At 45.2% G+C, this 27,432-nt stretch overlaps 1 protein-coding gene across 5 annotated transcripts in view; it reads right to left on the bottom strand.

The window, feature by feature from the left end:
- Window positions 1-25,806, bottom strand: part of ST6GAL2 (ST6 beta-galactoside alpha-2,6-sialyltransferase 2) — an 81,756-nt gene extending 55,950 nt beyond the window's left edge. Inside the window, exon 1 of one of the 5 annotated variants that reach the window (XR_006815334.1) lies at window positions 24,504-25,026. The gene's annotated coding sequence lies outside the window, so the exon portion shown is untranslated. The other 4 variants (XM_045981334.1, XM_045981333.1, XM_045981335.1 and 1 more) reach the window with 4 other exon arrangements.
- Between the last annotated feature and the right edge of the window lie 1,626 nt (window positions 25,807-27,432).

Below are 27,432 nucleotides of genomic sequence, written 5' to 3'. Positions count from 1 at the left end.
GTCTTTCACAGACAGTTTTAGCTGAGACTCAACCACGTGCAGTTGGATATGGGTTCTGGAAGTTTATTTTGTGACGGATGGAACTAGGTAGGAAGAAGAGAGAAAAGTGAAAATAATAATACGCCCACATCCACCCAGCCTTGACGGATCGCACAAAACTTTTGCAGGGCCTCATTAGGACCACTAACGAGGAACCACTGCCACGGCTGGAAACTCAGACCTGCTCTGGAGAGGGGCCAGGTCCCACTCCTGAAATGTCAGGGACAGCAAAGGAAGGAGGGATGGAAGGGTGAATCCAGAGTCATGGCGGAATCGTCAGAACATGAACTTAGAGCAACCAGGATGACAGAGGACCACAGTGCATCAAAGCCGATGGAGGAGGCTATCTGAAGACCGAGTGTCTCTGGGTTGGCGCCATGAGTCATAAATCATTCTGATGAATTCTAGAGCCCAATATCTATGCTAAACAGTGCCCTGTTATCTAACCCCCCATCCTCCCCAGCCTCTTTTCCTTCCGGCTCTAATTCTTCTCTGGTCTGCAAAAAGCCCTTTTATCTCATTTGTAAATAAGCCATGGCATGGTGGCTGCTCACCTGCCCTTGGTGGGGACACACACACACGCACACACACACACAATGCATGTGTTAAGCCTTTATTGTATGTTCAGACACTGTGTTATGTGGTGGAGATTAAAAGAACAATGAAATTCAGTTTTCTCCTTTGTGATTCTATAATTTAATGGAAATAACTACTAAAGTCATCTTCAGGGTACCTGTGTTAGCCAAGAGCATTTCACCATTAAAGAGAATTTATGTTTTTTTTTTATTTCTTACTCTTATGAAAATATACACACAGTACTACACTTAGGGTGTCTGTATCTAATTTCCATGCTGAGGAAATGAAAGCTCCATAACAGGAAAAAAAAAAAAAGAAAGAAAGAAAGACAGACTGATCCAACATTTATTCACTCAACAAACATCTCTTGTAAGGTTCACATTCAAACATGAAATTATTAGCGACCATACCATATATTTCATGAGGCTTAAATAAGATGCTCACACCGGGGCGCCACAGCAATAAAACCGTATGGATCTTTATGTTTTCCTCCACTCCACTGTGCATTTGCTCATTTTATCTCTGCTCTTGGCAAGACTTAAATAAAGGCTTTTTTTCCTTTGCTCTACAAATGTTTGCAGCAACTATATTCCACTGACTTAACATAGCATTAACTATAGTACAAATATACGCTCTTCACATTGCTTTTGGAAAAAGGAAAATGTTTATGATCTCTGTCACAGAAACACTGAATTCATCAGTCTAAAATTTATTTAAAATGTCAGATGTGTTCGATAAAAATCTATGGCAGGAATTCATTTCTGAACAGTGTGGAGTGATTACTTTGATTTAAAAAGACAAGAATATATCCTAAAGTAGGATCTGGGTCTCTCAGAATGTGAAGTTCAGGTCAAGCCACGGGGGCGACAGTGGGTCTACGTCGCATCGTGTGCTACAAAAGCATTTGTGACTTGGTTGCCCCTCTCATTTTAGTAAGAATCGCAGTCCCGATTCTATAAGGGAATGAAATATCAGCTGTCTGTAGAAACAAAGGGGAGGCATGTGCCAAAGAGTGTAATTTCACCCTGCTTTATGGCGCAGGCTCTAAAAAGAGGCAGGACATATAAGAAAACCACATTTCTAGATGGAGACAGTGCAGTCAAGAAAAGTGACTACAAGTTAGAGTAAACAAATAATTGAGCTATTTTAAGCCTAATTAATGTGACGCATAAAATGCATTTCTGTTTTCCCCGAACGGCACAATCAGCGACTACAATAATAGAATCATGAGTTCATAGCTCACTGTGTCAATGTTGTTAGTCTTGGAAAAGCCAAAGAACATGAAATCAGTGGTGACATTTCCTCGCTCCATGCTGTAAACTCGAGAGCTTTCATAAGAACTGGGACAGACCTTACGAAGATGCCAACTTTCTCTTTTCACCAATGAGGAACTCACGGTGTGGGGAAATGAAGCGCCTTGTGTTGTCAAGCTAGCTGGAGGCGGACTACTCACAATACGTTCCTTGTCATCTAATGATCCTGACTAGATCGGATCATGGATTTTACTTCTAGAGCATTTTAAAGTTTACAGCTGAACAGAACGTTGCAGAAATTGGGAATAGAGGAATCTGGAGAATAAAATGACTACGTCTGTGGAATTGTTCCAATGGAGTCCAAAATACTCTGGAGAGCACGGTGGACCCCATTAAAGGCACGTTTCTGAGGCGGGCTGCAGAGCGGGTCACCACAAGGTCACCCCGGGCCCCCCACAGGCTCTGTGCTCCAGGGGGAGATACACTGGCAAGTCCTGCGACGTCTGGGTCCTCAGTTTGCGATGGTGGGACCCCGCAGTGCTCGAATAACCTCTGCCATTCTCACTTCTCAAAACTGTATTCCTAGAAGAACAATCAACTGCTCTGAACACCTCATAGGGCAAATGTGGGGATAGACAGAGACCGGGTAGGAGAGCAACGGGAAGCCAGGAGAGCTGTAATCATCATCACGTCTGTGAGCTTTCTTCCTGGTGGGGACAGCACAGGAACGACAGAACAAATGCCTGGGGCAGCCTTGGAGTCTCCAGAGGAAACTTCCCAGGTTCCACTGCCGACCTGCTGAACCAAAATCAGCCGGCAGGGCTTTGGAGCCGGCATTGCAGATGCGTCCCCTGAGGCCACTCGCCCTTGCCCTTGGCGGTGCCAGGGATGCAGTGAGTGGACATTGGGCGGTGAGTGAGCAGAAGCTGAGGAGACTGGGAAGGGCTGGTGCTGCATTCCAGGAGGCAGTTTGGTAGGAATTCCCTGGGCTCCTTGCAGAGGCTGGTCTGACCACCATCTCCTAATCCTGTCACGCCGAACAAAACCAACCTTCATGACACGTTAGACCCAGTGCTCACACGCCCTCATCTACATGTGTTTGAAGAGCCTCACCTTTTCTGAACCAGCTCTGGCCTCCCTCTCTGACATTCCCTTATTTCCTGCACTGCCCCAGGATTTTGTACATATCCATACCTCCCTTGGGCGGAACCTCTTCATGTATCTGTAAAGAACTTCTGAAACTCAACTCCCAAAAAACAAATCAAGTCAAAAAATGGGCAGAAGACATGAACAGACACTTCTCCAAAGAAGACATACAAATGGCTATCTGACCCATGGAAAAGTGTTCATCATCACTAGCCATCAGGGAAATTCAAATCAAAACTACATTGACATACCACTTTACACCAGTTAGAATGGCCAAAATTAACAAGACAGGAAATAACAAATGTCGGAGAGGATGTGGAGAAAGGAGAACCCTCTCACACTGTTGGTGGGAACGCAAGGTGGTTCAGTCACTTTGAAAAACAGTGTGGAGGTTCCTCAAAAAGTTAAAAATAGAGCTACTCTGTGACCCAGTAATTGTACCACTGGGTATTTACCCCCAAGATACAGATGTAGTGAAAAGAAGGGTCATGTATACCCCAATGTTCACAGCAGCAATGTCCACAACAGCCAAACTGTGGAAAGAGCAGAGATGGCATTCAACAGATAAAGGGATAAAGAAGATGTGGTCCATATACACAATGGACTATTACTCAGCCATTAGAAAGGATGAATGCTCAACTTTTGTATCAACATGGACGGGACTGGAGGAGATTATGCTGAGTGAAATAAGTCAAACAGAGAAAGACAATTAACATATGGTTTCACTTACTTGTAGAACATAAGGAATAGTATGGAGGACATTAGGAGAAGGAAGGGAAAAATGAAGGGGGGTAAATAGGAGGAGGAGATGAACCATGAGGGACTGTGGGCTCTGAGAAAAAAACTGAGGGTTTTAGAGGGGAGAGGGGTGGGGGGATGGGCTGGACCAGTGATGGGTATTAAGGAGTGATGTATTGCAGGGAGTGCTGGGTGTTATATGCAAACGATGATCTTGGAATAGTACATCGAAAACCAATGCCATATGGTATGGTGACTAACATAACATTAAAAAAAAAAAGAACCTTATCATTACCAATGGGTGGCACATACCTGATTTTAAAGCTTGATGTGCACAGGAATGAACAAAGAAAAGAAATATGGATTCATTACAGTTACAAAAATATTACCATATAATTAGCAACACTGTTTCCTTTTACAAAAAGCATTGGAATTTCCATTCTATAGGGAAAAGATAATGAGTTGAATTACAGACACCTACATTCAAATACTTCTCCAATATGTTTCTTCCGTTATTAATTATATCAATGTGGGTTAAGTTATTAAACCCCGGACCAGTTTCTTCAACTGCAAGACTGAGGTAACATCATATAGCTTAGCCAGCCTTTAAGAGGATTTTAATTGACCTCTATATGAAAGTCAATTAATGTACTGCCGGGCATGGGTGCTTCAAGAATGATCATCTTCCCTTTTTCCTTTTGCACACTTTCTAATTGGTTCTGCACTGGTCTATAGTAGCTTACAGACTTCGTAACAAATTTCCGAAAGAAACTTCTATGCCAATTTCATTCCTACTTAGTAATGTGCCGATAAATGTCTGACAATTTGGCTCTTGGGAAAGAGAAGTGGGAAGTGGACAGCAGGTTTTCGGCAACTGCCCATTTCCTTGGTGGACATACTTCTGCCATGGCCAGTCTTAAACTACTAAGGTGACATCAATGAACACAGAGCTGGGAAGAGATGCACAGTAGCTCATCGTGGGTTAGTATGGGCACCATCCAGATACAGCAGATGTAAACAACTTCGAGAGCACAGGCGATAGGAAATTGAAATAATTAGGAAACTATGAGTGTTGAGAACGGACTACTTTTGTTTTCAACGTAATTTAACAATTGGCTCACAAAGGGGTACCCGGGGGCTCAGTAGGTTAAAGCCTCTGCCTTTGGCTCAGGTCATAATCCCAAGGTCCTGGGATAGAGCCCTGCATTGGGCTCTCTGCTCAGTGGGGAGCCTGTTTCCCTTCCTCTCTCTCCACCTGCCTCTTTGCCTGCTTGTGATCTCTGCGAAATAAATAAATAAAATCTTTAACAAACAAACAAACAAAAATTGGCTCACAAAATTCCCAAATATTCAGGAGCCAGCTTTCATACACTGTATCTTACCTCATCAAGAAAAAGCGGACTCTGCGGGTATTAATTCCAGGGCACTAGGTTTTTCAGATCATGGAAAGGGCTTTATTTAATTAATTTATTTTTAACGATTTATTTATTTATTTGAGAGAGAGCATACGTGTGCACACGTGGTGGGGGAGGGCAGCAGGAGAGAGAGAGAGAGAGAGAGAGAAAGAGAGAGAATCCCCAGCAGACAGACTCCCTACTGAGTGGTGAGCCAGCAACGGGGCTCGATGTTGGGATCTTGAGATAGAATCAAGTCAGATACATAACTCACTGGCCCACTCAGGAGCCCCTAGAAGGCTTAATTATGCAGGACCCTTCAAAGAGATGTGGCAAGGGTATGCTTAGAGTTTCAAGGGCGACATATGGCTACAGAACAGTACACGTCTGTATGGGGCTGATATTGTGCCCAGTGCATGAGTTCCGCCGGACAAGCCTGTCAAGAAGGAAAGCTGACAGTGTCCTGTGCACCCGGCCAGCATGCTGGTAATAACAAAACAGCTTTATTATCACTTTTCTTTCCATCATGTCCTTATTATACACATTTGCAAGTCTTTGTTTTTATCTTCCGTCTCTTCTGTTTAAGACACTGCACCACGATGTGACAAGTTTTAGTATCCGTGTCGGACGTCTGACACTCACTTTACCCAGGACAAAGCGAGGGCTCAGAGAAAGGAAGCGAGCTGCCCACAGGGACAGAGGTGTGGAGCTGGAAGCCGTGTTTCATGGTTTTATAAAGTCACTTTGCTCTTCAAAGCCCTGAAGGCACATTTTATTTTCTTAGGCATCTGTACAGACACTGAATCATTTCAACAGAGATAATAAAATGTATTTGTGACTTATAATTTTTTTTCCCCCCTGCTCAATTCTAGAAGTGGTGTTTCATGACTCCAGTTTGCCTCCACACTAGCTTATCTTTCCAGCAACAGAACCGTCTTGTTTGAAGATGGGCGCGGTGGTGCAAAGTGGCTTAAGAAAGAGCTTTTAGTAAAGGCATACTATGCACCAAGTGTGGTACTTCATAAACATTGAAACATAAATACAGCCTATGAGTTGGGTCATATTATTGCTTGATTTTATCATGAGAAACATGTTCCTTGAGGTGAAAAATCCATTCGATGTCAGCCACCAGGGTCAGGCTCCCGGGCATGTGACTAGTGCCATGTGATAGGTCCCCACATTCCGTACCGAAGGACCGGGTCTGCATTCACATTCTCCTGCCACGATCTTAAAGTTCTAATTAATAAACTTGTCTTTTGAGTCTGTGTACTTCAAGTAAAAACTGATGGGAACATGAAACAACAGGAGAACAGGAGCATGTGTGTGAGCAGAGCAGGTAGGTATAAAATGCGTGTGATGCGTGTGTCCACCCTGCCTTCCCATGCCATTCACACACAGCATGCGTGATGCCCCGTGAGCCCACGATGCACAGGAGTTTAGTGCGACTCACAATGAGGACACGGTAAGCGTGTTACCTCTGTGACTAAGCAGGGGAATCAGGCAGCCCCAAGCGGCCATGCTTTGCTAGAGCCAGAACTGGCTTCAGAAGCAAAAATAAGAAACATAGTGGACCAAGGGCCCTATCATGTCCTTTCTTATTTCCCTGGATGAGCCTTCTACCTATGCTAATAATGATGGGTATGGAAAAGCCCTTCCTTCCTTGCTATAAAGGAAGTTGGTAGAATGGATGTGGGTCACGAGGTGAAATGAAAACAGCTCAGTTCGTTCTGAGCTTTGTTTCTGTTGTTCTGGTAAGAACGAAACACGTAAGCACGTGTCACCAAGGACTACACCTTATGTGATCTTGGCGATTCTGCACGGGCGCTGAATGCTCTCACGTTTGCATTTAAGACTGGCTTTGTGCAACAGAAAGATGAATGGTAAAATTTGTGCTGATCACTACATTTTAATTTTTCTTTACTTAGAAGATTAGAAACAGGGGCACCTGGGTGGTTCAGTGGGTTAAGCCTCTGCCTTTGGCTCAGGTCATGATCTCGGGGTCCTGGGATCAAGCCCCACATCGGGCTGTCTGCTTGCAGGGAGCCTGTTTCCCCCTCTCTCTCTGCCTGCCTCTCTGCCTACTTGTGATCTCTCTCTCTCTGTCAAATAAATAAATAAAATCTTAGAAAAAAAAAAAAGATTAGAAACACCATGACAAGTCAAGACAGAGGAATAAAGGGAAGGAAAGGAAAAAGTGTTTTGTTTTGATGCTGTTAAGGGCATTTGCCGCCCTCCCACTCCCCGCAGCCACATTTAAATTTCACATGGAATCCCTCAGCCAGCTGTGGGGGTCACATAGTGTGTACGATGTGGCAGGTCGGGATCTAAACCTGGGCTGACTCTAGAGCTCTGCGCTTTGACAGCGTCTCAGTCAGCCTCTCATTAAAAGCAACAGGGTTCCCACAGTTTCAGAACATTTTTGTCATTATTCCACTGGTAGTAATCTGGACATCTGACAATTAATTGTTTATTCCCTTCGGCTTTTCTTTTCTTTTTTTTTTTCTTGTTTTCTCTCAATCATTTAGGCTGTATTTTCTCTATTCACTGGGCAAGTATTCATTCTGAGCCAGGAACACGTAACTGTTATCCAACAGAGTCTCCACAAAGCGTACAATTTTAGAGATGAAGAGGGCGAAGTCATTTCTAAAAGCCTTAATAAAAACAAATAAATGAGGAGTTTTATGTAACTTCAAAGTCCTTCTGCTTCTTTTCCCCAGTACTTAATTACCTCCATAACCAGAGGCTGCATTTTATGGCAGGTGCAATCCTTTAGGGGACTGAGCTGGTTAGGAAGGAGGAGGGACTGAAATGAGCACTTGGCCACTGGCATTCTAGTGCCGAGATGGCATGTGGGGTTGGACACCAAATGTGGATGAGAAGCAGCAGACTAAGATTTTGTGTGCCCGAGTCCCACGGTGAACTCAAAGTCAGGGAATTTCCACCCCAGGATCTTAAGACACCCCCCCCACCAAACCACTTACTGGATTTAAGTTCCCTCAGTCAAAACCCACTTCAAAGAATAAGGTATTATAGAAGAAGGAAATGCAATAGCAAAACCACTACCACCACAACAAAACCCCCCAAACCTTTATGAAGGCTCATTAAGCAAGCGCCAAAAATTTTTGCTAGACCTGCAGCAAGTCCATGGCCTTTGACTATGGTGTTGTGGTTCTACTAATAACAGCCACAGGTGATGCCTTTGAGTCCAGGACAGATGTGCATACCGTTTGTCAAAAAAGACCCAGATGATTTACTCTCATTTTACAAGGAAAGAAACTTAAGAACAAGAAGCAGAAGAACCCACAGACCTAAACCCAAAATGCAAAACTATAAAATGCCTAAAAGATAACACAGAAAACCGTGACGACCTTGGGGATGGAAAGGACTTGTTAAACACAACACGGAAGGCACCAGCTAAGAAAGGAAGAGCTGATAAGCTGAACTTCATTAAAACAAACGGCTACTGCTGCCTGAAAGGCAATCACAAGAGGATGAGAAGACAAACCACAGACTGGGAGGAAATATTTGCAAAAGTCATACTTGGTGAAGGACTGTGATCAAAATTAGACAAAGAATTCTTCAAACTCAATGGTAAGAAAGTAAACCACCTGATTAAAAGATGAGTGAACGACCTCAACAGACAACTGATCAAGGAAGAAACACAGATGCCAAGTAAGTGTATACAAAGATGCTCCAAGCCCTGAGTCCCTACAGACACTCAAGTTAAAAGCACCGCGAGATACCCATCCACAACCTCTCAGAGCTGCCGGAACACTGACATCTCCGAGGGTGAGGGGCAACATGAGCTCTCCTTCATCGCTGGCAGGATGCACAAGCTGGACAGCCACCTTGGAAGACAGTTTGTTCGTTTCTTTGAAAACTAAACATACTCTTCCCATATACTCCGGAAATCATGTCCCTTGGTATTTATTGGAAGGAACTGAAAACCCATGTCCACGCAAAAACCCACACAGGAATGTTTGTAGCAGTTTCCATCACAACCGCCCAAACTTGGGAGCGACCAAGCTGTCCCTCATTGGCTAAATGGATAATTAATCCATTGGATAATATGGACAGATAAACTGTGGTAACCAGACAAAGGACTGTTATTCAGCACTAAAAAGAAAGGAACTCTCGAGGCATAGGGAGTAATCTTCAATGCTCTAACTACTAAGGAAAGAAGCCAGTCTGAAAAGGTTACAAACTGTATGATTCCAATTATAAGACATTCTGGAAAAGGCAAAACTATAGAAACAGTAGATCAGTGGTTGTGCGAGTTGGGGGAGGATATTTAAGGCAGAACAAATAGTCTACGTGGTCCTCCAACAGTGGGTTCACAGGAACACACATTTGTCCAAACCCCCAGAAGGTACAACCCCAGGAGTGCACCCCAATGTGAACCACAGATTTGGGGTGACAGCGATATGTCAGTGTGGGTTGACCAACTGTGGGGGCTGCTGGTGGGGAAGGTTGTGCACCTGCAGGGGGAGGGGGCGGGTGGGGGATCTGTGTGTTCTGTAAACCTAAACTGCTCTGGAGGTCTTAATGTCAAAATGTAGAAATAAAAGAAAAGAGGAATAACTCCTACAACCCCTCTCACCCACTCTCGCCCCACCCACCTACCCCAGCACCAGCGAAGTGGAGGTCCTAGAATCTGAGGCTTGGTCAGTTGAGTTCAGGCCCATCTCTCTCCTCAGGCCGCCCTCTGTGGTTTACAGAGCACTTTCGCACACTGTGTAACTCAGCACCATATGGGTTTTGGATGAAATGTCCGATTCTGGCCTCAGTTACACTGAAAATAAACTTTTCACAGGTCATAAATTTTTAGAACCTACCGTAATAAACGAAATATCTGTGTACAAGTCCCAGAGCAATGATAACTGTCCCAAAAAGCTCCAACCGTGGTTCAGTCGCGCTTGCTGTTAACGCGCAAGTCCTGAAATCACGTGCCCACAAAGAGATGGGAGACCAGAAGCTGAGGAGAGGTGGGGAGAGAATCCCACAGTCAATAAAATTATTGATCTATCATCAGTGTGGAGGTGGGGGCTTGAGAGACAATCAGAATAAGCCAACGTGTTTCCGTTTTTAAGGAGGAAATTTCTAACCTCAGAATGTACCTTTCTTCTATAAATTTCGGTCCCCATTTGTGTCCATTATGGCTGAAGAGCATGAATTAGGGAGTGCAAAAGAAAAGAAATTAAATATATTGTTCGTGGAAGGAATGCCATCACATTCCGTCCGGGTTCATAGTGAGATAAAAAATGGGTGGTGAGTGATCCATTGGTAGAGGGCAGCAAGGCCACGTCTAGCGTGACGGAAACCTCGTTTATACAACACCTGTCTAGAAGGAACTGGCTAGCCCCTGTGACACAAAGGTAAGTGAGAAAACCCCCCGCATTTAAGAATTTTCGGGGTGGGGGTGTGTGTGAAGGTGTGTGGGTGGTAACCAGAAGCCCAGGATGACAGCCACTGCAGGAGACAGAAGCCATTGAGAAAGTCCTGGGGGAGGGAGTTGTGCCTCAGGGGACATCAAGGACTGCAAAGGCTCCTCTTTGGCAGGCAGGTGTGGCCCCTGAGGGAGGGAAAGTACAATCTGGATCTCTGGAAGCTCCCCTCCTATACAGAACTTACCTCTTCTACACATATATTCCAGGAAATACCAACCCCAGACAACTTTGTTAATTTCCTTCTGCAGACAGAAAACATATTTCGTCTCCTCTCTTCACCTTGTCCTCCAAAAACCTCCAAACAGCAGTTGCCCTTTGACTCAAGGATAACCTTGAAGACTGCCCGGGAAGGGGGAGCTTGGGGAGGACCCTTTTCCTGCCTGTTTCCTGGGTTAGGGAGGGGAGAGGCTGAGAAGTGACACCTTGCAGAAGCCCCTCCCACTGCCTCCCTTTTCTGGGCAGGAATGGGGTCTTCAAAGCTGTCAGTCAGACCCTTCCAGAACACTCAAGAACCCTGGGGAAGGAAGAAAGGATTTGTTTGCTTTTAATCCCTTCTCATTAACTGATAGCTGAGGCCGCCCTTGGAGTCCGGCCAGGCAGGGGTCCAGCCATGCAAGGATGCAGAGCTGAAGTCCCCTCCCCCAGCTCCTTGGGGGTCTCGGCTCCCCCTCACACCTGTGCCTCACACCTTCCTGAGTAATGGCAGGACTGAACAGAGGGCCCAGCTGTTTGTGAAGGCCCTCATCGGGCTGACCTCTGTGTCCAGTCACATTCCACATCACCTGCTGCAGATAATGTGATGCATCCCTGGGGACCGCTAGGGACCCATCTGCAAGATGGCCAGAGGGGAACATGGGGAGAGCCAGGTCCTTGTGGCAGTCACCTGGGGGAATCCCTGTACTCAGCCACTGCTCAGACCAGGAATCCTCCCGATCACTGCATGGTCATATCTCCACCTTTCCCTTGGCAGAGAGAGCTGGAGGCCTTAATGAGATCCCCTTGCACAATGCTAGTCTTCCCTTCCTGGGGGAAGGCTTCCCCCCCAAAAAAAAAATTAATTAACAAAATAATAAAGACCATTATTTTGGTGTGCAAATGGAATGTTTAATAGTAATTCCCTAAGAGGGCCTGAAAAGTTGAAATTTTGAATTACTACAGATCTGCATGAAATTAAAGCATGGTGAATGCAATACTTCTTCTTAGATTCGTATTATGAAAACTGGCGATTTCTAGAAAGCCAACAAAACTGTGTTTACTTTGAGGCTTTCTGCCAGACAGTAAACCCTATCAAGGACTCTAAAGCTGCCGGGGGAAAAAAAAAAAAAGAAAAAAAAAAAAAAAAGAAAAGAAAACCAAACCAATAAATAAGCAAAATACCACCAAACTCATCACTGAAGGCACAGGCCATGTCCACCGCCTCCCCCAAAAGCCTGGGATCCATTTGAAAAGAGTACCAATATCCAATGATTATAAGTCTCCTGGAGGGTTCAACAAAAGTTGGTGGGTTGGTTTTACGGCAGGGGTAGGCCTTCCTGGCTGGCACCAGGAAGTAAGAGAGCACAGTAATAGAATTTTCTAACCACATCCAGTTAGCGAAAACCATGTCCGGGACAACGACATAATTAAAAAGTGCAGGGAAACCCGCTGGCATAGCAGCCTTATTAAGCTGGCATAACACGACTCCTAAGGAAAATTAAAAGGGCTTGGGGGTGTGTAGAGATCTAAGGTCATTAAGGAAAAATGAAATAATTTCAACAGATATTTGAATATATTACTTTAAATAACAGCAATGCCCGGATGCTCTGGGACCTAAACCAGACTATCTACCAGGAGATCGAGTTCTCTGCCTCGAACAGTTTCCTTTGCCTGGTGTGTGAACGCAGGGACAGATGTGCGTCTGTGCAGATGATGCAGAGATTTGCCCACAGCCAAGGGTGGGGATGGGGTCTCCAGAATGAACTGCCATAGTCCGCAGCACCAACAACTGCTAATAGCCAACATACATGAGGTCATTAAAATCCACTTAACTTGACTATGAAAGTGATTTAAAGCTATTTCCATGGGTGAGAAGAAATCCACAGTTAGGTTCTTCTTTCTTTATTTCCAAGTGGTCCCTTGTATCTTAAGCATATGTAAATGGAGCAGGGAAACAGTTTATTCAAATGTCTCATGCATTTTTTTTTTTAATTCCCTGTGCGTTTGTTATTATGCCTGCAATGTTCTATCTACCAATGAGAACTGCCAAAGGTCCCTAACTTCAACCACTGGTAACATTTCTTTAATTTTAATTCTAGCATGGATTTGGAGTTAGGGAAAGAGTCCCTTTAATTAAATGACTCATCCCAGGCATGCCTAGCTTTAACTCAACCTTTTGGGAGACTGCAAACTTTAAAACAAAACTCCCTTACTTAGTGGGGAGAGAAATGCACAGCGCTTGGTACTCAAGAGGCCAGGCATCTGGGAAGCTCCTGTGAAAACACACTACGTTCCACATAAAACTTTAATGACCTTGGCTGCACACTGACCCTCTGTCCTGGGAAGGCACTCCTCAGCCCTGGGGCTGCCTCCCACAGGGAGAACTGAGAGCAAGGTCAGGGCACGCATGTGACAGACAGGAAGAACACAGCACAGTGTCTTCCCCAGAATTTCAGCTGAAGGTGTGCGTACCTTTCTACTTGCACTCGGCTGGGCTGTTCCCAGGATGAAGGGATTGCGTTTATAATTCCTAATGGATAGCTGAGCAGTACCTTTCCAAGTTTTAATACCTATTCGTAGATGATTCATGGGCAGCCAGAAAATAAGGTAGCACAATAACAAAATGCTGCTGAGCCCATTTGCTCCAGACCAGCCTTTATTATCACACCAGGTGCTGATAATGTATGTAGCTCTAATTGTTAGAATTTGATACAACATTTACGAATCCTAGACAAAGTGCTTTTATAAAACCTCCCTGGGCAGTTCCTACCCAATTTATTTACTAATCACTTATCATTACACGTGTCCCATACTTCTGAATGCTTTGTTAAAGAGGGGAACAAAGATGCCCAACCACATTTGTAATACTTATGAAAAGAAATGTAAATTTCCAGTTTTCTCTGTGAGATTCACAAGAGGCATAAAAATTAGAAGGTTGAATGGTTTAACTCTGATTTCCTAACATTGGAAGTAAACGTATTTTTTTCCAGAGTGATTACTAGTAACTCTAAAGATCATGCATGTACAGAACAGTCCCTGGTCCATGGTTCCTTGTCTTCAGAATGTCCTATTTATAAATGCATGGCTAGAATTGGGGGAGCTATATACATGGGGATTCAGCTTGAAAAAAAAAAAGGCAGAAAAGATCCCAGTCTCTCCCCTTCATTTTTAGAAATCATGTTTACTAAGAGCAGTCAGTAATCCTTTCAAATCTAGTAATACTTATAGCTCCATTCATTTAGCAAACATTGATCACACACCTACTGGGCTCAGTATCTTGAGATGTGCTAAGGAACCGGGGTCAGAGTGCCACAGGGCCGCCTGCAAGGATGTTACCGTTAAGCAGGGGAGAGAGAAAGAAAAGGTTAATTATAATGTGGGGTAATAAGTACAACAAGGAGAGATGGTGCTGTAGCCCAGGACACCACGCACCATCCGTGCATGCATGTACGCACGTGTGTGACAGAGACAGAGACAGAAAGAGAAAGAAGCAGGTCCATCCTCAGACACAGCCCAATACGGTCAGAGAGAACTTAGTAGTGGGAAAGTGTAGACCAAAACAGGGAGGCCCAATCCAGAAGCACATGATATTCTAAAAATTCCAGGCTGTATCCTTTATGCAATGGGGGGGCTGGAATAGGGGGGCAGCACTGCAGCACCTAAGGGGAGGAGAGGAGTCATATGATCAAGGTTAGGGTTAGGGAAGAAGACTCTGCCAATACGGACAATGGACGGGCGTTCAGGAGGTGAGCAAGAGGGAATGGAGCCATCTGTAAAATGAATTCCTCTTATAAAATGCTCCTTCAGCTAACCGGGCAGGGCGTCCCTCCATTTTTTTCTGTGAGGAACATGATAAACAATAGAAGCTGACGCCCCAAAAACACTTTGCCCTCCAGAAACAGTAAATGTCAGGAGAGAGACTCTGGTCACATGAAGCACAGTCACCAAGTCTTGAGCCACTTAAGTAGCAAATGCCCAAGGGCGTGCTGAACAAAAGCTGCGTTTCCAGAGGCAGGTAAGAGATCCAGCTTCCTCTTTGGGAGACAGAAACCAAATCATGAGACTAGTTAGCCGTTACGCCGTGTGAGCTTGGCGGCCAAAATACCCTGCTCTCTATCCACTGGTTCCATCGGCATCTGGCTTGGGTTTAAGCCAATCTTTCTGGCTTTGGGCAAATCCTGAATTGATACAATATAATCTGAGGACATTGGATCATTACGAAGCAATCTGCCTGTTAACATTTTTGCTTTTAAATCACATTTCCAATTTTTACTCTTTTCCTTTCTGGTAAACTTTGAAAAACCATTTTAGCTTTTCTTTATATCCCCTTGAACATTAGTTGCTTGGTGTAGTGAAATCCTCTTCCCAAGTTGGTCAGTGCCCACTCCAAGTACAGACCAGGCAATGGATAGCCTGGAACAGAGTTTTTAGATTTTTTTTTAAAGATTTTATTTATTCATCTGAGAGAGAGAGAGAGAACACAGGAGCAGAGTAAAGGGCAGAGGGAGAACAGACACCCCGCTGAGCACGGAGCCTGATGCTGGGCTCTATCCTGGGACTCCAGAATCATGACTTGAGCCAAAGGCAGATGCTTAATGATTGAGGCACCCCTAGATTTTTTAGTTTTTTTTTTTTTTAGTTTATGGATTTTTATTTATTATTTCCAAATTGTGATGTAGAATATCTGTATGAAGACAAAAACTCTAAGAAATCTATGTGACTTTAATCGTCCATGTCTTGCTGGATTTTTCTGAGCTAGTTCCTTAAAAAAATCTCCTAAGAAAGTCTAGCTGTATTATGTAAAATACCTCATAGAGCTATCCATTTTTCGGCGTCCACTTGCAGTACTGAAGTATGCCAATTCACAAGCCAGGGGCCGAGAGTTGCCAAATGAAATTAAATTCAGTTAGTAAAGAAAGTTTCATTTTGAAGTTTTTTTCCCATAGAACTGTCATATGTTCGGTTTTATTTCTAATAAACTGAAATATATTAAAATGTATCTTTGAGATTTACAACATAAGGTTACTAGCCTTTAATACAGTTTAAAATTTATTTCTGATCCTGTCATGCAGCGAACGGAGGGAAGATCTATAGCATCCAACAAATGGCAAAACTAAGCTCTAATGTTATTAACAACTGGTGGTTAATAACAAAATGCATTTCATGAAGCATGGAAGTTTCAGTGACTGGAACAAATATCAAACTTCTCTAGTTTAAAGCACAGTCTGCATTTCATTGCTGGTTAACGCTGCTCTAACCCTAAAAAATATATATACCGAATTGTTAAAATGTTATTTTCTTTAAAATTGAACATAAGCAGGTGACACAAAACTAATCTGTCTTGTGAGAAATCAGGATAGTGATCACCTTCCGCAAGACAGTGACCAGAAGGAGAATTTGGAAGCTTCAGGATGCTGGTAATATTTGATTGTTGAGCTAGCGGTTATGTGGGTGTATTCGGTTTATGAAAACTCATCAAACTTCTCGCTTACGATCTGCACGCAGCTGACGCCCGCTAAAGATTCAATAATTACTTGTCTTTGCAGCAATTCCCTGGTTAGGAATACGGCAGAAGAACTCAAGACAGGTAAAGTTGTTGCCCAAAAGCCATGGTAAAACTGACCTTCGAGAGGCGACAGTGCCTCCTGCGTCGCATAGACACAAGAAGCGTGTGACGCACAAGGACACGGTTAGAAAATGAAGCAGTTAGAAGAACGGACCTCTCTGGACGAATCCATAAGTGGCATGGGGGGGTGTGGAAATGGCAGGTTTCTATGTATCTCTTCTCTCCTCCTAGAGTCCATCTGATGCCATCCATTTCTGGTTACAAGAGGAGCATGACTTGAGCCAGTTCTTACTGATGAGTGTCTTCCAACCCTGGATGTCTTAGCCAAATCTCTGAGGGCCTGATTTGCAAGGGAACGGCTACGTTTGCTTCTCTGTATTCTCCTGAGATCCTAGAAGGAAGTTTAGTGGCATTGGTCCACCTCTGTTGTATTTGAGGTTGATGAAATCTGATTTGTGAGCAGAGGGTAGGTGACAAGAATAGTGTCACATCAAAGCAAATGTAGTCCCATGAATTGGGAAAAAAAAAAAAAAAAAAGATACGCTCCAGACTTGTTTTGTTCAATGATGTCACTCCAAGATCCCTGAGTTGAACAAATGCTTACGGCATCAGCTTCTCTTAGTAAAACACGAACATGTACCTCCCATTCTACAATGCCAGCAATGGAGTCCTTGACCCAGTCACTGCTTTTTCTCTCTCTCCAAACCATCAGGTGCAAGCGAAGGAAACTGCATTTTGAAGTACACACCTAAGTGAACAGTCCAAGGGACTTTCCCTTATCTCGGAAAAAAAGATTTGCTTAGCAACTACAAAGAACAAACAAGGGGAATATTTAAATACCTAGTTGCAATGATCAATCCCTGTTTTCTAGCCACAACATAAAAAAAGAAAACAAAAACAAAACATAACAAAACAAAAAAAACGCACACTATAAAGCAAACAAAAATGTACATGACCTTTTTCCTATGATTCCATTCTCTGTCTACCTTTCCTCACATGCAGAACTTGAACTTTTTTCCTGAGAGAAAAGACTATGTGTGTTCATAGAAAATATGTACTCTGGAAAGCCAATTAACTGATCTATGGATGTCTTTCAGTTCAATAAGGAATGGTTCTAAGCAATGGCCTTCCTACCAGGCTGCCACCTTCTAGGTTGAACTTGGTGGAGGGCAACCCCCGCCCCAGCTGCCGGCTGCACCAATGCACTAAGCATCCAGGGTTCCTGGTAAGCTCTACATGGATACGGCAATTGCCAGACCGAATGTGTGGGCCCTAATGCAGGGTAACTTTGTATATTATAAACTACCCTTTCATTTCCAATACAATATCATGAGTTCAAGATACATCTAATTTGGGCAACTGAGAGGCAGGGACCCACTGGGGGCGTTCTGGAGTCAGTAGAGTTTAGTTTTGCCAGTAAAACCTGTCTATCCTCTATCTGATCATACTCACAAGAGTTCCATGTTATCCTTGGGTTATATATACACTAGGAACAACAAGGATTCCCTGTTCCAGGAGTTTTTTGACTACCCCTCATGAAGCACATTTTTAAAATACAATTTAAAGAAATTAATTCTGCTCGTTCTGTGTATGTATTACACAGCGATATGTGGGGTATTTCTGGGGTATGATTATAATACATTAATGATACATTTTAATTATGTGAAAATTACAGAGTGTGGCCAGTAGAGACATGTTTGGGTTTAAGTCATGGAAGCACTCCCATTATTTTTCAGTCACATTATAGGTGTTTTCCTACTACTATCAAGTCAGTTTCTGAAACTCTCCTGCCTCAAATAGTTAATGAAGCAAACTATTTAATGGCATTCTCTGAATGTTATTATAAAGTATCAAGTATTTAGCTGGGCAAATTACTTAATTGGTTCAACTCTCCCAGCTACGAATTTTGAACATTGGGCAGAGGACTATAGTTTGTAACTACACTGTGATTCCAAGGAAGAAAACTGCCCTTTGAAAAATGTAAATCAGATACCTACATACATATTACATACACACTGATACACATATACTAATATAAAGTAATGATGTCGCACTGGTCAGCTTCCCATTATTTATCAATTGTTCCCCACAAATATCTTGAGCACCAGAGGGTATCAAATTTTTTTTTTCCAAATCAAACACTTGAGCTTGCTATTGTCTTAATTATTTTACCTAAAGTTTAAAAAGATCGAAGACGCTACAATTCAGGGTAACTTCAACTAGTTACCTGTTCTCTCAGAGGGAGACTAAGTCACATGCACTGTTCGAACAGCCAACTTCAGGTCCACCTGAAACCCCTAACATGGCTCCACTTCTTTCAGGCCATCAAATAGCTAACTAATGTATAGGGCCCCACATGGGTTCTCCTGGATGCCTTGCCTGAGAGCCCTCCCTTAGGAGTTAGTGTCAACAGTCAAAAACATTCTGCAGGGTGCCTGGGTGGCTCAGTGGGTTAAGCCTCTGCCTTTGCCTCAGGTTGTTATCTCAGAGTCCTGGGATCGAGCCCCGCATCGGGATCTCTGCACAGCAGAGAGCCTCCTTCCCCCTCTCTCTCTGCCTACCTCTCTGCCTGCTTGTGATCTCTTTCTCTCTGTCAAATAAATAAATAAAATCTTAAAAAAAATTTTTAATTAAAAAAAAATTCTGCAAGCTACTAAAAGTACCTTGAAGATGATGCTGTTGTGTTACAGATACACATAAATTGTGTTTTCCTATATCTATCCTATTAATAATAAATCAAAAGTAAAGTTGAAACCCTGCATGCTTTGATAACCTTCGATCAAGCCACTGATAATTTGGAACATGCGATTCTCTCAGAGATATGAATACAGGAAAAAGAATGTTCTTCTCTCTGTCAGAAGGTCAGGACTCTAAGCCACTCACTCTAAGTTATTCGACGGTTGTGAATCCCAACAATTAATGCGTAAGTATCTTAATTCAGGTTCTCACTCCTAATTATGACTGGCAAGCCTTATTAATGCAGGGACGTATTCCTCCTGTATTTGCACGTGTATGTGCGTACATGTGCGTGCTTGTGTGTGTGTACATGTTCTTTTTAAGGACAGACCTCTTTCCTGTATGGGGGATATAGTTTTCCTAATTTTAAAATATAATTTACACAGCAAGGTCCCTCTTCTCATAGTACAACCAAATCCATACATTCAATCATGCGCTTCTATTTCTAAAGCTTAACTGGGTTGACTCTATCATTTAAGAAGCAAATCCAGTATAAGCTGTATCTTTTTTTATTGGATTGTGGCCAGAGGCCCAAACACAGGTTCTGAGCACATAGTAACATACTCATCTTTCAGAAAAGTCATCACTACACTTTCGAGGAAGCTACTTCTCAAATTTATCTCTGAATAATGAAAGCTCTCAGATTATCTAAGAGATTTACCCTTTTCCCAATTTAATTGAAAGCTAAGTCATTTTGGAAACCACAATTACCAACAGGCAAGAACCTCTCCTTGAAAATTTATATAATCTGAACATGGAAAACCAATTGTTTTAAATTTAATAATGCATTTCCCTCTCAGGCTCAAATACGAGGAACAGCCTAGAGTAGAACTTAATGTGTGAATTATAAACTTCCCAAAACAGCAGCTTATAATCAAGATATCACAGGATTTTTCTTTACAGAGTATCGTCTCATGCTTTAGCCAATGTATTTCTAAATGTCCCGAGAGACTACTTTCTGAGCTTAGCTCTCTTCACTGACCTGATAACTCAGAGCGTAGGGATAATTTTCTCAAATCTTAGCTTAACATTTTGCTTGGAAATTTCACTTGCTAAGACACCCTTCATACAAGCCCGATTTTCATTCTAATACTGACTGCCCAGATAGTCTCACCTATGGGGGCCATTTTTAGGTTGCATTTCGTGCCCCTTTCTGCTTTCAGATTCCGTTGAATCCATAGGCTTTGCCGGATGAGTTCCCCTGCCATCCCCTTCCATCCTATACAATTTTCCTCATCCAGCAACCTCGGCCATGGTCTGAGACATGAAATCTCACGGTTACAGCCCTTCTCAGGCTCCAAGACAATGACCATCAGAGGAGTCATGCCTCTTTCTCCATGGAGTCTGAACTCAATCTGCACCACACAGACTTCCCAACACACAAACCCAGGTCCCAAACCCAGCTCTGCCACTCTCCTACTAGGGGACACTTGAGAAAGGTACCTCATCTTTCTGAGGCTCAGTCTGTTCACCTGTAAAATGGGGATAACCGTACCTCCTGGGGTTGGGGCTAGGTGTACTATGATAAGCTGGGCAGAGCAACTAATAGCTATAACTAATAACTATAACTAATAGCAGGGTATGGTCCACAGTCAATTTGGAGCAATTGCTGTGATTATTCTTGGAGTTACTAGTCTCCCTCGGGGCCACATGGTGTTTGAAGGGATGTCCAGCATGTTAACTAAAGGGTGATTCGCCTCTGAGCATGGGAATTCGCTGTTGAGTATGCGAGAGTATACAATTCCAACTGCGTGGAATCCTAGCAAGAGAATTCACCTTGGAGAGGATTTAATCTGTGTATGGCTTCATTTCCCAGCCCTGGAAGCCGGTCCAGCTCAGACTTGCTTCCAAGACCTGCTCTGCAGGGACAGCACTCCCTAGAACTCGGGTTTGAGGGCACTGGCCAAGAGATTTCCTTGCTGTTTCTTCGCTCTCTCAGGAAGTACTGCAAAACCAACCCACACACCCCCTTGTTAGAACCCAAGTCTACTTCGAATTCAGAATTCTTTCCTAGAGAAGACCACAGGGGGCAGCAGAACCCAGAAGGGACAAAGAGCAGATCTGGGCAGAGAAATTCCGGGGAGTGTGGGTGCATTTCTCTGATATCATTTCCATCCAGAGAGCAATTCCTCCCCAAATGAGAAGTGACTCGGCACTCACTGTGGGATGACCCGGAACCTGCCAGTGGCCAAGTGAAGACGGTGGAAAGGCAACTGCTGGTAACCAGCTTTTACCCAGCGGTAGCAGGTCTAGGACCTTTGCTAGTGCTGGACCAAACCACTGCTGTCTGGAAGACCTTAAGGCGACCAGTTCACACCTCACACCCTTGAAATGCAATGCCTCCACTTTGCCCACAGGTGGGGTGGGTTCCAAGCATTGCAACTGTTTCCCATAAATTCAGCATGGTGGGAAGGGGTTGAACTTGGAATTGCAGATTAGGATGGGATTTGGTAAGGGGCATAACAAATCCATATTTCTCTGATACTTCTGTCTGTGCCTTGTGTACTTAATTATGTTTACAGACAAATCTCTCAAAAGTAGGAAGGAGGGCTTTCAGAAAAATGCAGATACATGAAACTGAAAGTCTGACTTTATCCACTAACAGTAGCTGGTCAGCTTCCACAGCACACTCAGTCTTGACCTTGACCTCCACCTGTTGAGAACATAGAAAATTGCTATGTAAATGTACACCTGCACTTTCCTGATTCCAAAATTAGCATCTGATTCTATGTAATTATTTCTTTTACACTCAGTGGTGAACTTCATCCCCTAGTTCTTTTTGGAAGAGCTTTCAATGCTTAAAAACTTAAAACTTAACATACACCTGTCATGAGGGTACTACTTTATGCTTAGACATTTAATCAAATCGAATGAAGTACTTTATTTAACTTAACCAGCTGAAATTTAAGATCATATAAGAGAAGATCCAAGAGGGGGGAAAACACATTACAAAAAGAAAAGACAGTGAATATTTAAAAGACTGTCCCCATTATCAAGGCCTAATATATTTTCATTCAGAAGTATTGGGAAAGAGGCATTAAATCGAAAATCCACTGTTTCTCAAAGGGCAAAGGCTTCCAAGTTTGTGGAAAGGAACTCAGCATTTAATTGATCTAAGCAGTAGACGCAGAAAGCTCAGGATGAGTTTGTCATTTTAGGAAAGACTTGAGGAGCCCTTGGCAAACAAACACTTGGGTACATTCTGGACCTACAGTATACCACTGCAGTTAGTATAAGCAATAGGTCAGAGACATACTTGAATCATCTCGGAAAGAGGAGAACCTCAGGAAAAAAGCTCTGGAAGCAAGCACCTCCAGGGCTTTCTCAGCATCCCCTTCATGGTTTAACCTGTATCTCGCTGGCTGACCACAAATCCTCCCTTAGCCCAACTTAAATCTTCACCCCCAGAGTAAATAAACCCTTCCTTTTCTTCTTAACTGTCCTCACCAGAGAGTGAGTGTAGTGGATTGATTGCCCTTCTCTGCCCAATAAGTCCATATATATACATATATATGATTTGAAGATTTATTTGTTTATTTTAGAGGCTGAGAAAGAGCATGAGTGGGTAGAGGAGCAGACAGAGAGCGACGGGCAGACTCCTCGGTGAGTGCAGCTTGATCCCAGGACCCTGAGATCATGACCAGAGCCAAAGTCAAGCAGACACTTAACCCACTGTGCCACCCAGGCGCCCCCATTCGTTTATTTTAAACATTAAATTATCTCAGCCTTGAACCCTCCAGTCTGCATATCCTCATTTCATTATCTTCACTTCCTATATAGATTGCACCACCTAAGAAACCCATCAAATGCTGGTCTTTGCTCTGACCACTCTCCAACAGTCTCCACCTTCTGTCTAAACTGTGGGGGCTCGGAATTGCACCAAGAGCCGAGGCTCACCTCACAATTTTGCCAAGAGAATTCACTTAAAATTCCAGAAGGTCCAACTGTACCAAGCCAAAAGGTAAAATACTAAATTTACATCAAGCACGATAAAAACTGGATCAAGATTCCAACATGTCTGAGTGTCCCTGCTTTTAACGTAACTGTAAAATTCAAGGCAGTTCACCTATTATTTTAGGTTGTTCTCCGTTTTGATCATAATATTCATTCACCATTGCCAACAGTTTTTCTCAAGCATTAGTAGGAAATGCAAGCCTTGGAGTGCTGCAAAAATTCTGGCTGCCAGTTTCAGAAAAATAATGGGAGAAGGAAAGTGGGCAAAAATAAGTTCAAGGCCACACATCATTTTTTTTCTTTGAAAGGAAGTGTTAGCCCTAAGTTTGCAACAATAGGATCACATACACAGCACTTTAATTTTTGAAATTCTTCATTGGTCACAATTATCTCAAAATGGCAAATATATTGAGCAAAATCCCCCCCCCCACAAAGTAATTATCGAGTAACATGCATGAGGCTTTTTAAATATGCTCAAAGCGCTTAACACAAAATGTGTTGCAAGTGCTCCAACAATACCCTCACCCAAGCAGCCGTGCCGGGTGCAGAAGATCAGCAAGCCCTTGCACTGTTAGAACGCAGAAGGCACTGAAAACAAAGATTTCAACCAAATATGGTTTGCTTTTCGTCAAATTTTCAGCATGACCCTGTAAAAATAAGTTCACAAAAAACCAGCCAAGCATAACTTTTCTCCCCAAGTGCTTCTCGGATTATAAAACAGCTTTGAAAGTTCAGCCTGACAAAACAAATATGGTACTAGGAGGAGAGACCTGGAAGGCAACCACAAAAAGTCTCATTTAAATTCCTGGAAAGCAGGGCTTCTCCAAACACAGCTATTCAGCTCTCTTTGGAAGGCATCACTTGCTGAGAGCCACAAGTTTAACTTCACTCGGTGCCCCGGCACCGTCAAGTCCTAAAGAAATGGGTGTTAACGTTGCTTACCCAAAAGAATGCATCAAATATCTTCTCTATACACGGTGAAAAGTACAACTTAAAAGCAAGAGTTTTCCCCGTACAAGTGTCTAGAATGAACACCCGGGTATTTGGGATTCTAAGGATCCCTTCTGTCCCTAAACAGAGCTAGAGCAAACTGGAGATTGATGGAACACACTTTAAGCTTTAAGAAGTGCAGTTTTGCATGGGGGTGGGGAGGAGGAAGGCAATTAAAAATCTCGATTCCCTCCCAGAGCCAAATTAGAGAAAATAAAAGATCTCCGTTTTATTGACTGAACCGCAGCAGCACAGCTGTGCCCGCCCGTCCCCAAAGCTCAAGCCCTCCTGTTGGCTCACCCTCTCAAAGAATGTCTCGCTTCTCCCCCAAAACACTCAACCTCCCCCTCCCAATGTCTGTCTGGCTCCCGGTCGCCGAGCCTAACTCCCTACAGAGCAGCGCACAGCCTGCAGCGACACCGAGACAAACGTAGTCCTACCGCGCGATCCCAAGCTCTCCCGGACCAACCTTCTGCGGACGCCGCGCCTCTCAGCGTCCGACCCCGCGGTGCTTGGCGCTCCCCGGCCGCGCCGCACTGGAGTCGAAGACGCGCGTGTCACATTTTATTCCCCGGCAGCCGCTCGGGCGCGCGCGCCACGCGCTCCCACACTCCCTCGGACGCCCGCGGGAGCCGGGGCCCGGGGCTGGGGGCGCCTGACGCGCGCCGCGGAACTTGGGGGCTGCGGACGCCGAGCGCGCGGCTAAGATCCTCCTGCTGGTGGCCTCCCCCGCCTCCGCGGAGCAGCCTTCCCGCGCCACCTCGGGGACCCCGAACCACCCGCGCCCGCGTCCCGGGAGGCCTGTGGGATCACCTCCACGGGGCCAGAGCCACTCCGCGTCGGGCGGCAGCTGCAGGCGCGGCGAGTGGCTCGGCCTCGGGGCCGGCGCGGCGCTGCGCTCAGCCCCGCGCCGCGCGCCTCATTGTTCCCGGCAGCGCGGCGGCGGCGGCGGCGGCGGCGGCGGCGCGGGCTGCGGGAGGGACCGCGGCCGGGAGCCGCGGGGCTAGGCGGTGGCTCCCGGCCCCCGAGCTGAGCTTGCGCCACGCCCCGCCCCCGGGCTCCGCGCGTCCCCTCCGCCCGCCTCGGGTCCCCCTCCCTCTGCCGGAGCCTCTGTCCTCCCCCTTCCCGGCCTGGGCTCACCTAGCGGCCGGGAGCCGGGCGCTGGGAAGTTGCACAGTCCGCTCCCTGCGCCCCCGGCCCGCCAGTCGGGGTGCACGGCGGGGCGCTCCCCGACTGCGCGCGGAACCCTGTCTCTGGCAGAGAGCGACTGCAGACTTGGGCTGCGTGGGGCGGCGCGGGCGGCGCGGCTGCCTAAAAAGGCATGCCTCTTCCCGGCCGCCGCCTGCAGCCAGCCCCAGTTCCTACCAGGGTTACCTGCACCGGCATCGCGCGGGGCGGCCGGCGGGCACGCAGGTCCCGCGGGCGGCAGGGATGAGAAATGTGAACAGGCTGTGAGTGGCGGGCAGGGGATTCCGGGCGCCTGGCCCCGCGGAAGTGAGTCTTTGTGTTCCCAGCTTGAACACACCCTCCCGCCGCGCCGCAGGCCGGGCTACCTGCGCTGGAGACAGCGCCCGCGAGCCAGCCGGGTGGGGCGCAGGGGAGCGCAGCATCCTCCTCGGCCCGCTGGCTCCCTTTGTTCCTCCCGCGCCGCCGCCTGGTCCTCGCTCCCGGGAGCTTCTCCGGGCGCCCTAGGGCCGGGGTTGGACTTGGGGACCAGTCACCTTCCACTTGCGAAGGGCCGCCCACCAAGCCCGGGGAAGGAATTCCGTAGAGGCCCCCACCTACCCGCCCCTCCCTACCGCCGGCCCCTATCCCGGAAGGATGGGAAAGTTATCGGGACCGCGGCGCCCGAGGCTGCCCGCTGGGCGCGTGGAGAATCCGCCCGGGAGCGGGCGGCGACTTGGGCCCGGCAGCTGGAGCTGGTGGGTGGGGCCGCCGGGAGCCGCAGATCGGGTGTCCCTTTGCTCGCGTGCGGAATGTCCATTTGTCACCGCGGCCCTCTTGCCCTTCTCGGGCGGCCTCAGCTGGTCCCAGGACCCAAGACCGCGCCGCCCTTTGTTTGCTGATAAACACGCTCCTTTGAACTTCAACGTGTCTTTCCGAGTGCGTGGGGTGGCGCTGGGTCCCCGCTCCCCTCCCCCGTCCCCCCCGGGGGGTCCTCTCCCTGACTGAGAGCGGTACAGGTGTGGGGGAGCGCCCAGGTAGAACTAGCTTGAGGTGGTTGATAGTACCACATAGTGCCCATCCATCCCGGAGGGACAAGTTATCCGCTGGCCTCTCAATCCCAGGTCCCTTCAGGGGCTAGTATCATTTTGAAGACAAAGCCTTCACTAAATATACCATTTTAAAATTTGTATAACGCTCAATTACCTAATTAAGGCCTTTTAAGAATAAAACGATTACCTAGATACCCAATTCCTTCAGTACTATGGACTGCCTACTGTGTGCTGGGGACTCTGGGTTCAGCAGCAGACAAGTAAAGGTGAATAAAATCTCTTTCCTACCCTCAAAAGGTTTGCAGAAATTTAAAACATCACGGAGGTTCAACTAAAACTGACTGGGCAATATGCATTGTACTCAATCAAAAGCATGGGTTAAAAAAGCGTGCTCAGTATTTCCCCAGTTTTGCTAATGGTTTCTGACACCTAGAATTGTCCAGAACTGCAGGAAGGGATAATGTGTCACGGGCTTAACAACAATGACCACTGTATTCCACTACTGCGAAATATTACAGTGGGGCTAAAAGTAAGTTTAAAAAAGTGGGGGGGGGGGGCAGGATAGAGTCCAGTGGCCTTGGGGGAGAGGAGCAGAAGGGGAGGAAGTAATGCAAGGAGAAAAGTAACCCCTTATCAGCTGAAAGACCACTGTGGACCTTGGTTTTTCTCTTCTGTGTGGGGTATGTAATAGTACCCACCTTCAAGTTTCCTTGTAAGAAGTGGAGCTCTCGAGTTAAAAGTGTCTCCCTTAGTGCCTGGAATCTGATCTTAAAAAATTGTAGTAATTAATAAATAACGGTGTTAAAGTACTTCAATGGTGAAGGAAAAAAATAATTTGTATACACTTGTTGTGTATTTGTATTTTATATACTTCTTGTTCTTTGCATGAATGATCTAAAGTTGACACGTTGGCTACATTAAAGAAATCTTAATGAGAAGTTAAATAAGAGTGGCCAAATAACAATTAACTTGATGCTTGTAGAAAAATTACCACCTGAAGGCAAATATGCAAATCACTGTTGTAAAATTTTAAGTGGATGGAGTTTATTATTTATGATTGGGGATAGTGAATGAAGTGGTACCTGAGTGGCTTAATCTATTGCTTCCTGAAGAAATCAGAAATCTAGTTGATGTATATAAAGCTATCAATTGATGCTTATTTCTGTCGAAGTGTAATGGTAA

The sequence above is a fragment of the Meles meles genome, chromosome 16, assembly GCF_922984935.1.
Source record: "Meles meles chromosome 16, mMelMel3.1 paternal haplotype, whole genome shotgun sequence".
Lineage (NCBI taxonomy): Eukaryota > Metazoa > Chordata > Mammalia > Carnivora > Mustelidae > Meles > Meles meles.
This window is presented reverse-complemented; position numbering and strand designations above follow the sequence as displayed.